The 13,054-nt window shown below is 49.6% G+C and overlaps 1 protein-coding gene across 1 annotated transcript in view; it reads right to left on the bottom strand.

Moving 5' to 3' along the window:
* The window catches only part of C11H2orf42 (chromosome 11 C2orf42 homolog), a 62,669-nt gene extending 57,078 nt beyond the window's left edge, over positions 1–5,591 (bottom strand). The window contains exon 1 of the mRNA XM_032952572.2: positions 5,540–5,591. The gene's annotated coding sequence lies outside the window, so the exon portion shown is untranslated. The remainder of the gene's footprint in view (positions 1–5,539) is intronic.
* Positions 5,592–13,054: the final 7,463 nt, after the last annotated feature.

Here is a 13,054-nt window from a genome sequence, read left to right as displayed (position 1 = left end):
AGTTTCCTTATTCACCAAAGTTCCTGTACCTAACACCATCGCAATCATTGAAGACTTGGTTCATCAAGGACTAAACACTGAGGTACCCCCCCCCCCCTGGTGAGACACTGCTTAACCAATACATACTTCACTTGGAATGGAACTTTCTACAAACAAACTGAGGGCACCCCAATGGGCTCCCCCCTATCTCCGGTTATAGCTAACATTTTCATGGAGAAATTTGAGACTGACGCCATCCAGACTGCCACTCTGCGCCCAACCATATGGAAGAGGTACGTGGATGACACTTTTGTCATCTGGCCACATGGCCGGCCTGCTCTAGACCAATTCTTCGACCACATCAATTCCATACACCCAGCCATCAGATTTACCATGGAAGTCGAAAAAGATGGCGAGATACATTTTTTGGATGTCCTAATAAAAAAGAGACCTGATGGTTCAATGAGCCACTCTGTCTACAGGAAAGCTACCCATACGGATGCTTATCTGAAACCGGATTCCCACCACCATCCATCACAGAAGAATTGGTCTCATCAAGACTCTGTACCATAGAGCCCAATGCATATCCGACCAGGAACACATAGGCAGTGAACTCAAGCACGTACACCAAGCTCTGAAGGCTAATGGTTACTCCGACTATACAATCCGCAAAGCTATCACTCAAACCATGAAGGACCCTCTTGAGGAGCCTTTCAAAACGATCACTTTACCCTACATTGCGGGGATCACAAAAAAGATCTCCAAAATCTTGAATAAAGACAAGATCCAGGTCCGTTTCAACACATTACATAAAATCCGTGATCTGGTTCCGTCTGTAAAATATGTGATTCCGGACATACAGTACCCTGGTGTCTACAAACTAAGTTGCCTCTGTGGTAGTAGTTACATTGGAGAAACCAAACGACATGTCTCGGACCGCATTCGTGAACACAAAGCAGACCTTAAACACGGTAGGACCAACACCTCGGCCGTGGCAGATCACTGTTATAATTCAGTAGGCTCACATGACATTGACTTCTCCAAGACAGAGGTTCATTGTAAGCCATCTGGCTACCATGAGAGATTCGTTCATGAGCCTATCCACATATACAAACACAGAGACAATTTCAACCGAGAAGATTAATTCTGGCTTAGCAATCATTGGAAGGATTTGATACACCATTTCAGGTCTTAATTGATTGTTCACGCTTACGGTGGCTTTCAGACAGCATACATCAATTTTTCGTCTCCCCCCTCCTCTTTTCAGAACATAGATGGACTAGTCCTTCTAAATAAACTGCCAAATCGCTGCCCGTGGCACTGATGGGTTTTTAAAATAAATAAATACACAGTTTAAAAATAAATAAATGCAAACCGCCACTTCTTTCAAATGTTTCTTGTCGTTGGTTTTTCACACCTGATGATGACCGTTTGTGTTATGGTCGAAACGTGAGAATTTTATTTATTTTATATGTATTTTATTTTATTGTTTCCCTTCAACGTGACTTTACCGAAAGAGCTAAGAATATAAGTGACACCGTGTCTACTGCGTTAATGTGCCAGTAGCTCGGCGCACGTTGACACGTGACGAGTGACACCGTGTCTACTGTGTTAATGTGCCAGTAGTTGACACGTGACGAGTGACACCATGTCTACTGCGTTAATGTGCCAGTAGTTGACACGTGACAAGTGACACCGTGTCTACTGTGTTAATGTGCCAGTAGTTGACAGGTGACGAGTGACACCGTGTCTACTGTGTTAATGTGCCAGTAGTTGACACGTGACGAGTGACACCGTGTCTACTGTGTTAATGTGCCAGTAGTTGACACGTGACGAGTGACACCATGTCTACTGTGTTAATGTTTCGGTAGTTGACACGTGACGAGTGACACCGTGTCTACTGTGTTAATGTGCCGGTAGTTGACACGTGACGAGTGACACCGTGTCTGCTGTGTTAATGTGCCAGTAGTTGACACGTGACGAGTGACACCATGTCTACTGTGTTAATGTGCCAGTAGTTGACACGTGACGAGTGACACCGTGTCTACTGCGTTAATGTGCCGGTAGTTGACACGTGACGAGTGACACCGTGTCTGCTGTGTTAATGTTCCGGTAGTTGACACGTGACGAGTGACACCGTGTCTATTGTGTTAATGTGCCAGTAGTTGACACGTGACACCGTGTCTACTTTGTTAATGTGCCAGTAGTTGACACGTGACACCGTGTCTACTGTGTTAATGTGCCAGTAGTTGACACGTGACACCGTGTCTGCTGTGTTAACGTGCCAGTAGCTCGGCGCACGTTGACACAGATGCGGTGACGACGACGTCATTATGTAACGGATTGACGGGGGAGCCTGCCGGGCCCGCTGCGACCTCGCCGACTGCACCCCGCACCGCCACCACAGAGTCGCAGGCCCACGGCCACAGAGTCGCAGGCCCACGGCCACAGAGTCGCAGGCCCACGGCCACTGAGTCGCAGGCCACAGAGTCGCAGGCCCACGGCCACTGAGTCGCAGGCCACAGAGTCGCAGGCCCACGGCCACAGAGTCGCAGGCCCACGGCCACTGAGTCGCAGGCCACAGAGTCGCAGGCCCACAGCCACTGAGTCGCAGGCCACTGAGTCGCAGGCTCCGCTGGCCCCCGCCACCTGCGAGGCGGCGTCCGCGGTGCGGCATCGACCACTGTTGTGGAGTGGCTCGGTTCAAGTGGCCGCCAGGAGGCGAAGGAAAAAGACGAGCCCGGTGATAATGAACACAGACACACACACAGAGACACACACAACAACAACCGCCATTCGCCACTAAGTGGCGGTGACGTCACCACGACGCTTGTGCCAGGCTATGTGCACCCTGAGGCCACGTGAAGTGTCGAACGCCCGCTGGCAGGAGGTCACGGGGCAGACCCAGGTGCCACGGGTCGACTAACTGAGATGACTGGCTGATGCACCACCTGTGCCCCCTACTGTGCCAACCTGCTGTGCTTTAGCCACCCGGCGCTCCGCTCGTTGTTGTGAGCGTCGCTCCTCCGCCCTCCGTTGTTGTTGGAGGGTGACTACCTCCAACTGCCCAGTAGCATCCTTCACAAGCCTCCTCCACAGAGGTTGTTCTTGACACCGCTGGTACCAGTCATCGGCAAGTCCACTCAGCTCCACGTCCTCCTGTACCACATCACTCCATCTCTTCTCTAGCCCGTGCCGCGCCCGCTTAGCCCCCTCAATCCGGCCGAACAAAAGCTGTTTCGGCATGCGTTGGCTGGGCATGCGGGCTACATGACCCAGCCATCGCAGCCTTGCCCGCCGGAGGAGCTCACCGATGGGACCTTGCCCAGATCTTTCAAGGATTTGTGAGCTCCTCACACAATCCAGTCTGGTTAAACCCAGGATGGATCGTAGGCAGGCCAGCCTAAATGTTTCTAACCGGCGAAGATGTTCCATTAGGGGGGTCCACGTTTCGCAAGCGTAGAGAAGGGAGGGAATGACCGTGGCCGAGAAGACCTGAAGCTTAGTGCGGAGCGACAGACCAGGTAGCTTCCACACAGCGTTACGCAACCGATGAAAAGATATTGCCGTTCGACTGATTCGGAGTGAGACCTCTGCTGTTAAACTGGAGCCAGTCATAAGCACACTACCCAGGTATGGGAAACTCTCCACTCTCTCCACAACTGCCCCATCACCGATTGGGAGTTGTGGGGGTGGAGTGTCCGATGGTACAAAATACCCAGGCAGGTGCTTAGTTTTGGTGGGGCTGATGGTAAGGCCCCACCTCTTAGTGGCACGCTCCAGTCTCAGCAGCAGCGTCTCCAACTCCTCCTCTGACTGAGCAGCTATTACCAAATCATCAGCATACATAACGTGGTTGACCAATAGACACACACAGACACACACAGAGACACACACAGACACACACAGAGACACACACACAGACACACACAGAGACACACACAGAGACACACAGACACACAGAGACACACACAGACACACACACAGACACACACAGAGACACACACAGAGACACACACAGAGACACACACAGAGACACACACAGAGACACACACAGAGACACACACAGAGACACACACAGAGACACACACAGACACACACACACAGACACACACAGAGACACACAGACACACACACACAGACACACACAGAGACACACAGACACACACACAGACACACACACAGACTCACAGACACACACAGAGACACACAGAGACACACACAGACACACACAGAGACACACAGAGAGACACATACACACACACACATAGACACAGACACACACACAGACTCACAGACACACACACAGACACACACACAGAGACACACACAGAGACACACACAGAGACACACACACACAGATACACACAGACACACACAGAGACACACACAGAGACACGCACAGACACGCACACAGAGACACACACAGAGACACACACAGACACACACACAGAGACACACACAAACACACACAGAGACACGCACAGACACACACACAGAGACACGCACAGACACACACACAGAGACACAGACACACACACAGACTCACAGACACACACACAGACACACACACAGAGACACACACACATAGACACAGACACACACACACATACTCACAGACACACACAAAGATACACACACACAGATACACACACACAGACACACACAGAGACGCACACACACAGACACACACAGACACACACAGAGAGACACACACACACAGACGCACACACACAGACACACACACAGAGACACACACAGACACACACACAGAGACACACACACACACAGACACACAGAGACACACACACACAGACACACACACAGAGACACACACAGAGACACACAGACACACACACAGAGACACACACAGAGACATACACACACACAGACATACACACACACAGAGACATACACACACACAGACATACACACACAGAGACACACACACAGACATACACACACACAGACACACACAGAGACGCACACACACAGAGACACAGACACACAGACACACACACATACACACAGACACACACAGACACACACACAGACACACACACACAGATACACACACACACAGACACACACACACTGACACAGACACACACAGATACACACACACACAGATACACACACACAGACACACACAGATACACACACAGACACACACACATATAGACACACAGACACACACAGACACACACACACAGACACACACACATATAGACACACAGACACACAAACACACACAGATACACACACACACAGATACACACCCACAGACACACACAGACACACAAACACACACAGATACACACACAGATACACACAGACACACACACAGATACACACAGACACACAAACACACACACAGATACACACACAGACACACACAAACACACACACACTCAACGCGGACTCCGCCCACACCTCATTCCACCTCCTCCCCGCCCCTCGGGAACCGTGCGCGCTACCCCCCCCTTCCCTCGCCCCCCCCCCTTCCCTCGCCCCCCCACTTCAAACCCCCCCCCCATCCCCGTGCGCGCGCGCGACTTACGGCGCTGGGAGTCGCGGCGGCCGCGGCCTCGCGCAGCTGGCGGAGAGGTCGCCCCGCCCCTCAGCCCCACCCCCCACTCCCCGCCCCTCAGCCTCCACACCTCCCCCCCCTTTTTCGCGCCTCCCCCCCACTCGCGCGCGCCGCCTCCCCCCGCGCGGCTTCGACTCCAGTGCGCGCGCGCGCCGCTCACGTGACTCGAGCAGCCGGAAGCGGCGCGCGCGCGTTCGCGTGGGCCGAGAGGCGGTGGGGGGCGGCGGAGGGGGGCGACGGTGGGGGGGGGGGTGCCCCCAGTATGGCCCGCCCACTCGCGCGCGCACGCGCGCGCGCTCTCTCATACCCAAGGGGCTGGGGGTGATGAGAGTTTCTCTCCACGTGGACACAGACTCAGGGTGTGTATTTGTACCGGAGGAATCCGATGAGCTGCAAAGCTCTTTTTTTTCTCACAGTTGACCGGTCAGTCGGGGCGGGTCAGAACGTTACGACTCCAGTACCTCCCTGCCGCCCCGTGGACACCAGTGAAGCTGCCAAACGTCGTGGTTTGGCCAGGACAGGGTCACAGTGGTCTCAAGAAGACGGTCATCACGGTGTCTTCACGAAGCTTTTTGTGAAGATCTGGATTTTGTCTCCGGATTCCAATGCTGATTTAGTATGGCCAATGAAGAGCAACCATTATGCATTCAGTTCTCTTACGTGATTTAACCGTTCAATGGCTTTGTCCGAGAGTTGGTGAATTTCAGATACACCGCTTTCAATTTAATACTTGGGGCAGTGCGAAGTTATAATACGATCCATGGTTTGGTGTTAGTGGCTGCACTGGCACACAGAAGGAGCCTTTTGTTTTCCACTTGTGCACTGGGTATCCGGATTCAAATATTCTGGTATCGTGAGCTCAACTGTTGATGCTGGGAGGTGGGGGGGGTGGGCAACCTGGGGCCAACGTTAGAGCGAAGACATTCACTTGTGTGGGTGAGATTAGCGATTAAGCGGACGTGGCTATACAAGAAGAAGTGGGGCTGGCAAAGTTAGGGGGAGGAACTTCCGGGTCGCCGTGTGTCCAGGTTGAGCCTCCCAGAAATGTGTTTCAGCTCTTTATGGCCGCGTTGTGAAAGCACCCAACGCGTAAGATCCCTGGGTTTGATCTTCCACGAAGCTCATGGTCCACCCTAAACCGCATCCACTGCGCAAACCATGGAAGACAAGATACGGAAACCTGATGCACAAATGAAAAAATTAAAAACTCTCCAGTGGCGTGCGACTGTGGTCGTATAGAAAAGACCGTACAAGAAAAGAACGCTGCAATGCTTGATCCACAAATACGAAGGGGACGTCCCAGCGATGATGCACTCCGCTGCTCCTGACGCGGATGTCTCTGGGCTTGACCGCCCGAATGTGAGATTGCAGACGTCGCTCTGCATCAACATCAGCAGCCGTACGGAATAAAGATGGCCGTGTTTCATGACGTTGGCATCCGCCTGTGTATTGCGCAAATGAAACAGTGCAACGAAAAAAATATAATACAAATCAAAATATGAATAAAAAAACCACGATGACAGTGTGACCTGCATTATTGTTGATGTAGTGGCGTAACGCGCACGGGGTTGCAAACAGCAGTCGCATTGTGTACGGGGTTGCAGACTGAGGTCAGCTAAGGCCAAGCAGGTGCAGGCGGGTGACCTGGGTGACAGCAGACAGAGAGACGCCAGGAATTAGGGAAAGAGGCAGCGATTGGCTGGCTGCAAATGCAAATGCGGAGTAGGCGCCACGGAGGCGAGAGATAGTGGCGATAAGGGGGAGAACACGTGGGGGAGAACACGTGCGTGAGGCTGGGGAGGACGCCGGCTTAATGAGGGCCATCTGGGGACACTCAATGAGGAGAGGGATAAAAGAGGAACATGTGAGGCAGAGGAGTTGAGTTGGTTGGAGTGCAGACAAGAGTGAACTCAAGAGAAGTCCGGGACCCCGCTCTCCACACCTCGTCCTCTCCAGCGGCGTTGGCTGATCCCCCGCTGGAGGCACGGGCGCGGTTGTAGGCGTGAGGGTGATAAGGCTAGCAGTAGAGAAGCTAGCAGAGTGTATAGTAAGCTCGCAGAATCCTAAGTGTGGGTGTGATAAGGCTAGCAGCAGAGGAGCTAGCGGAGTGTATTGTGAGAGGCTGGCAGTGGAGAAACTGGCAGAGGGCAACATAGCAGGCTAGCAGAGCGAGAGAGAGCGAACGGAGCGTAGCAGACAAGCAGTACAAGAGGAGGAGTTGCGACGGAGATATGTTGGTGTTGAACGCGAGGAGTTCTCTACGAATAAAGTGACACGGGAGAAAAGAAGAAGTTGTCCGTGTGAAATAACACCACTACATTTACATGAACATATTTCGCAAGCGTATAGTTACGAATTTTTACTGACAATAGATTGCAGTGGTATTGAACGTGCGAAAATAACGTGAGACAATTCCCCATTGCTGTTAAAAAATCACATCTGCCATTTAAAGTCACCAATAACATAGTGTTAAACACTGAGAGAACGTGTTAACGAATTTAAATTCCTTAAAAATATGTTTTATAATCAGATGGTCTGATTGGAAATCAGCCCAGATTCAAAGCGTATGGGACCTCCTGGCAGATAATGGCTACATTTACACATTCCAATCTATTAGATCCAGATACAACCCCCCCCCCCAAATTCTCAGTTTTATAAATACCTCCAGATTCGGGACGTGATCACCAGAGCCAGAGGAAGAGAACTGATAGCACCCCCTCATGCAGTAATAAAATGGCTCCAGTCAGATAAAGAGAGATACAAACTCTGTGAGGCGTACCGGCTTCTGCTCGCAGGGACGAATCGTGGACGACCTCTGACCCTAGCGCTATGGGAGCAAATAGTGAATCGGCCAATCCCCAAAAAGGACATGGACCCAGATTTGGAATTCCACCCCTCAAGGGGACAGATCCCTCCCCCTAATACACGATTACAAACATGCGCTCTGGTCATGTCCGACTATTGCTGAGTTCATATTCTTAGTTTTTTTCGGTAAAGTCACGTTAAAGGGAACACAAAGCAGACCTTAAACACGGTAGGACCAACACCTCGACCGTGGCAGATCATTGTTATAATTCAGTAGGCTCACATGCCATTGACTTTTCCAAGACAGAGGTTCTTTGTAAGCCATCTGGCTACCATGAGAGATTCGTTCATGAGGCTATCCACATATACAAGCACAGATACAATTTCAACCGAGAAGATGGATTATATCTTAGCAATCATTGGAAAGATTTGATAAACCATTTCAGGTCTTAATTGATTGTTCACGCTTACAGTGGCTTTCAGACAGCATACATTATAAAAAAAAATTCGTCTCCCCCCTCCTCTTTTCAGAATATAGATGGACTAGTCCTAAATAAACTGCCAAATCGCTGCGCGTGGCGCTAACGTTTTTATAAATAAAGAAATGCACCGTTTAAAAATAAATTTATGCAAACCAACACACCTGAAGACGACCGTTTGTGTTATGGTCGAAACGTCGTAAGAATTTTTATTGTTTTATATATATTTTATTATTTTTTGTTTCCCTTTAACGTGACTTTACCGAAAGAACTAAGAATATGAATTACTGCAGTCACGAAACCTTTAAATCAAAATTTATTGCTGAGTTGTATGAGCATATAATGGGGGTATTCAATAAGATTAACAATACATCTGTAGTGACATCAGGGATGTCACTGTATGGTGCCGGCCCCGGAGGGCTGTGGCATGCGATGTACTTACGACGCGGACAGCACCGTGCGTTGCTGTGTGAGGCCGGCTCTAGCATAGCACGGCGTGTGATGCACCGTCATCGCGTACACCTCGTAGGTGGGTGTAGTACCAGCCCTAGCGGGGCTTGGTGAGCGCTGAGATAGCGCGGGCACCACGCGTAGCGTGTAGTGTGAGCTCCCACAAGGGGGAGTGGGAGAGTGTCGGCCCAGGGGCAGGGTTGCCCCGGGCCATGGCACTCTGATTGACCCCGTAGGCACGTAATCCGGAGTGTCCACAGAGAGGGCCCCAGGTGGAGGGGCTAGGGGGTGATCACGTGTCTGGGGAGAGCTCTCGAGATGGATCTAGAACGCTCGCGAAGGTGGGCGGGGCCGAGGGCGGAGCCGGCCCCGACCCGGGAGGATGTAAGGTGGGTCCCTGAGAGGGACCGGGGTCGCTTCGTTCTGCAAGCTGGAAGCTCCACGTTCTACGTCCTACGTCTGAAGAGGCACCAACACGTGGCCGAGAATCCCAGTGAGGGTCCGACCCTTCATAACTGTAACTCCTATGTATAGTGTAGTTAGCTGGGTGGTCACCACCCTAGGCTGTATCTGGTAAAGGGGCAGTTACCCCTTAGTATATACGTGTTATGAATTAATGTGTTGGCTCTGAAGAATTATGTCTTCGACTCAGTTGGACTCACTACTCATCTGTAAAAAGAAGTGTGGAAACTACCCTATGGGGGCCTAAGAGATGCGGGACTGACTCGAGAACAGAACATTTTGTTAAGGACGTTCAATATAGCAGCAACAACCCCATATTGAGTACGTGGAAGAATCACGAACCCCCCTCTCATCCTCATTGGCTGTATTCATTAGGCCAAATGTCAGCACTGGAGCATGAGCTATAAACTCAGAGAAAGGGAAGAAGACTACAGCACGTACATGAGGTCCATTCCTAAATCTTAGACCAATCTTAAATAGCTGAGCCCAGAATTGCAATGACCTGGCCACCCACCCCCTCCCCCAAATAAATTTCTGCCCCCCGCCTGCTCTGATAAGTCCCGTGTGCCTGATACCGTCGATGCAACTGGTAATGCCGTCCAGAATGTCAGGATGTTGCACTGTATGATGTGAGGGAGGATGTGGAATAAACACTATTTTATTTAGCAAAAATATGTTTTCTGAATAACTGACAGTGCATGACGCTGCAACGTTCCATCGTTTTCAAATGGGTGAATTCACCACCACGAACATGAACCTGAGGCCTAGCTTGAAGGCACAACAGTGCCACATTTAAAATATCACGAAACGTGAGGGAGCAGTCACTGCTATGAAATAAGTAATATTAAAAAAAACTTTTTCAAAAACACGCTTTTATGAATTGTACTTGTAATGAAAGAACTCCACGACTCCAGGAAGGGGCCCCGAAGCTCGCCACAACGTAAGGGAACCGTGGGCAATCACAGCCAACGTCAGTTGAGCGTGGACAATTAGACCCAAGCCGAAACATAACATATAAAAGGAATGTTTAAAAATATATTTTTTTATGATAGAATATAGTATTGTCATCAGTATGACATAAGTATACCAAGTTTGCAGTCGATACCACATTGAGAAGTGGGTTAACATTGAGTTACAGGATTTGAGGATACAACGACAGACAGAGTGAGTTAAATGAAAGCGTGTAAAAAAATAAACCTCTGCCCCGGCTCTCAGGTCGCAACATACTCGCAGCTAATGAGGAGGCCTCTACGATGCGCCAGTAATGAGTGCTGAGCGAGAGCGCGGTGTGGGCTGTGTCAAGTCGGGAGGCTTGGAGCAAAAGACCCGAAGGCATGCACAACGGCGTGTAGAGGTGTGTGCAATCGGCAAAGCATACATAGAGCAGAAGGGATGCAGAGAGACACGGTGTGGGAGATGTTTGCAGTGAGCGAATCTGAGATAGACAATGCACACAGTTCTAACAATAACTGTTTTCGTCCCCCGATGAAGCCGAGGTCATGGTTTTACTCTGATGTTTTAATTTGGGTTTTTTTAGATGGTTTCATAGGCTGTCTCCTGGTTGGGGTGGTACCGCATACACAGAGGTTGACATGTCACGCACAGTTGGTTGGTTGGCTTCCCTTCTTGCTGTGCATGCCACTAGGGTGATATATGTTAACCCAGTAATAGGCACAATGATGTAGCCCTGGCGAGGCTGTTAGGCAAAAATTCACAAAACAGCAACAGCCTGTACAGTTGCCCCCAGGTAATACCCGGCCACCAGACTATTTAAGTAATAATATACAATAGCCAGCCCCATCTTTTTGGGATGCTGAGCAGAGAGCATCGGTCAACCTGGGATGACTTCAGCGTGGAATTATTGTCCAATCCTGCAGATAATTTCTTGTGTCTCCGTGTGTCAGTCTGGTCCACCCTGAATGATAACATCGGAGAGCCTGGACCACGACCAGATGACGCTCATATCCCACTGATGGTAGCTCCCTCTCATTCAATTACTGCATTTGGTCATTATTCACTCGGATTACTTCTGTTCAGGAGATTCAGTGAATACTTCCCCACAGGGCCCCAAATATCACAGTTACAACCCTCGTGTGGGCAGCTGCCCTGATAAATCTGTAAGTCGTCCTGGGAAATTAAAACACCTGGTTTGTGTCAGTTACGCAATAATACACCACTCACGAGGAAGCTCCAATGGGTATTTAGTCTATTCTTCCACGCTGACCACGTGTCTTAGAAGAGGTGTGCGTCGCCACACTTTACTCATTTATTCTGCTGAGTGAACAGAGTTTTGGGGGATTTAAGAATCTTTTCCCATTTTCTAAACTGCTGCCCGGGGAGATGGAATCGAACCGGCACATAAAATATATTGTTTACTGCTAGATATTTCTATATGTGTAGCAAACCAGTAACCAGAAATTGATGTTTTTACATTGCTAATGAAGACAGTGTATTTTGTATTAATTGTATTGCATGTATGTGTACGAACAACATTTAACCCGTGGCACGCAACAGGAAGGGGAGTAGGGTCAAGGATGTAATGTTTGGAAAAAGAAAAAGGAACGGGAAAAGAAAGAGACAAGGGAATGAATGGTAAATAAGAGGAAAGGGGTGGTAAAGCAATGGAAAAATTTAACCAAATAGTCGGGAAAGATGAGGAAGAGGCTAAGTAAGGCCCTTGGATTTTGTACGGAGCAGCATTTGTTTTCACAGGGGGCGGGGAGAGGGGAGGGATTGAGAGTGGGGGGTGGTCACATAGAAGTCACGTGATTCACGGAAGGCTTGAGCTCATTTAGACATGCAGTATAGATGTTAAACCATTTAGCATACGCTTCGGGGCGTAATGACGTTTGAAGCCCACATTATGACATTTAAAATGATGGCGATGAAGGTGTGGGTGCCCTTGTCGAAAACTACTTCTCAGCTACTCGAGCACAATTGTTAACCCTACTGATTTCATTGGTAGGCTGTCGAGTTTGTATATATATATTTTTTACTGCATAACGATTTTCAAAGTAAAAATATGCATCAAACGTTGATTTATAAAGCGGAACGATTCGGTTGAAAATCGGTACGTGGTCGACGCGTTTAAAATATGCGTCCTCAAGTGTTATGGCTGGCAAGTGACTCGAAATGGATAAAGCTTCTTCTGGCAGCTTGTCTCGCTAAAGGACAAGCTGCCAGAAGCGGGTTCCCTCGGCTAAACAATAAACTTCTGAGACGTTGCTCAATGTTATGGGTGCAAATAATACTTTTGTGACGATGTTATGTGGTATTGATTTGCATTAAC

This window comes from Petromyzon marinus, chromosome 11 (genome assembly GCF_048934315.1).
Source record: "Petromyzon marinus isolate PM22_M1 ecotype Great Lakes invasive population chromosome 11, UKy_Petmar_22M1.pri1.0, whole genome shotgun sequence".
NCBI classification, from domain to species: domain Eukaryota; kingdom Metazoa; phylum Chordata; class Hyperoartia; order Petromyzontiformes; family Petromyzontidae; genus Petromyzon; species Petromyzon marinus.
The sequence above is the reverse complement of the archived record's forward strand: the minus strand, read 5'-3'. Positions and strand labels throughout refer to the sequence as shown.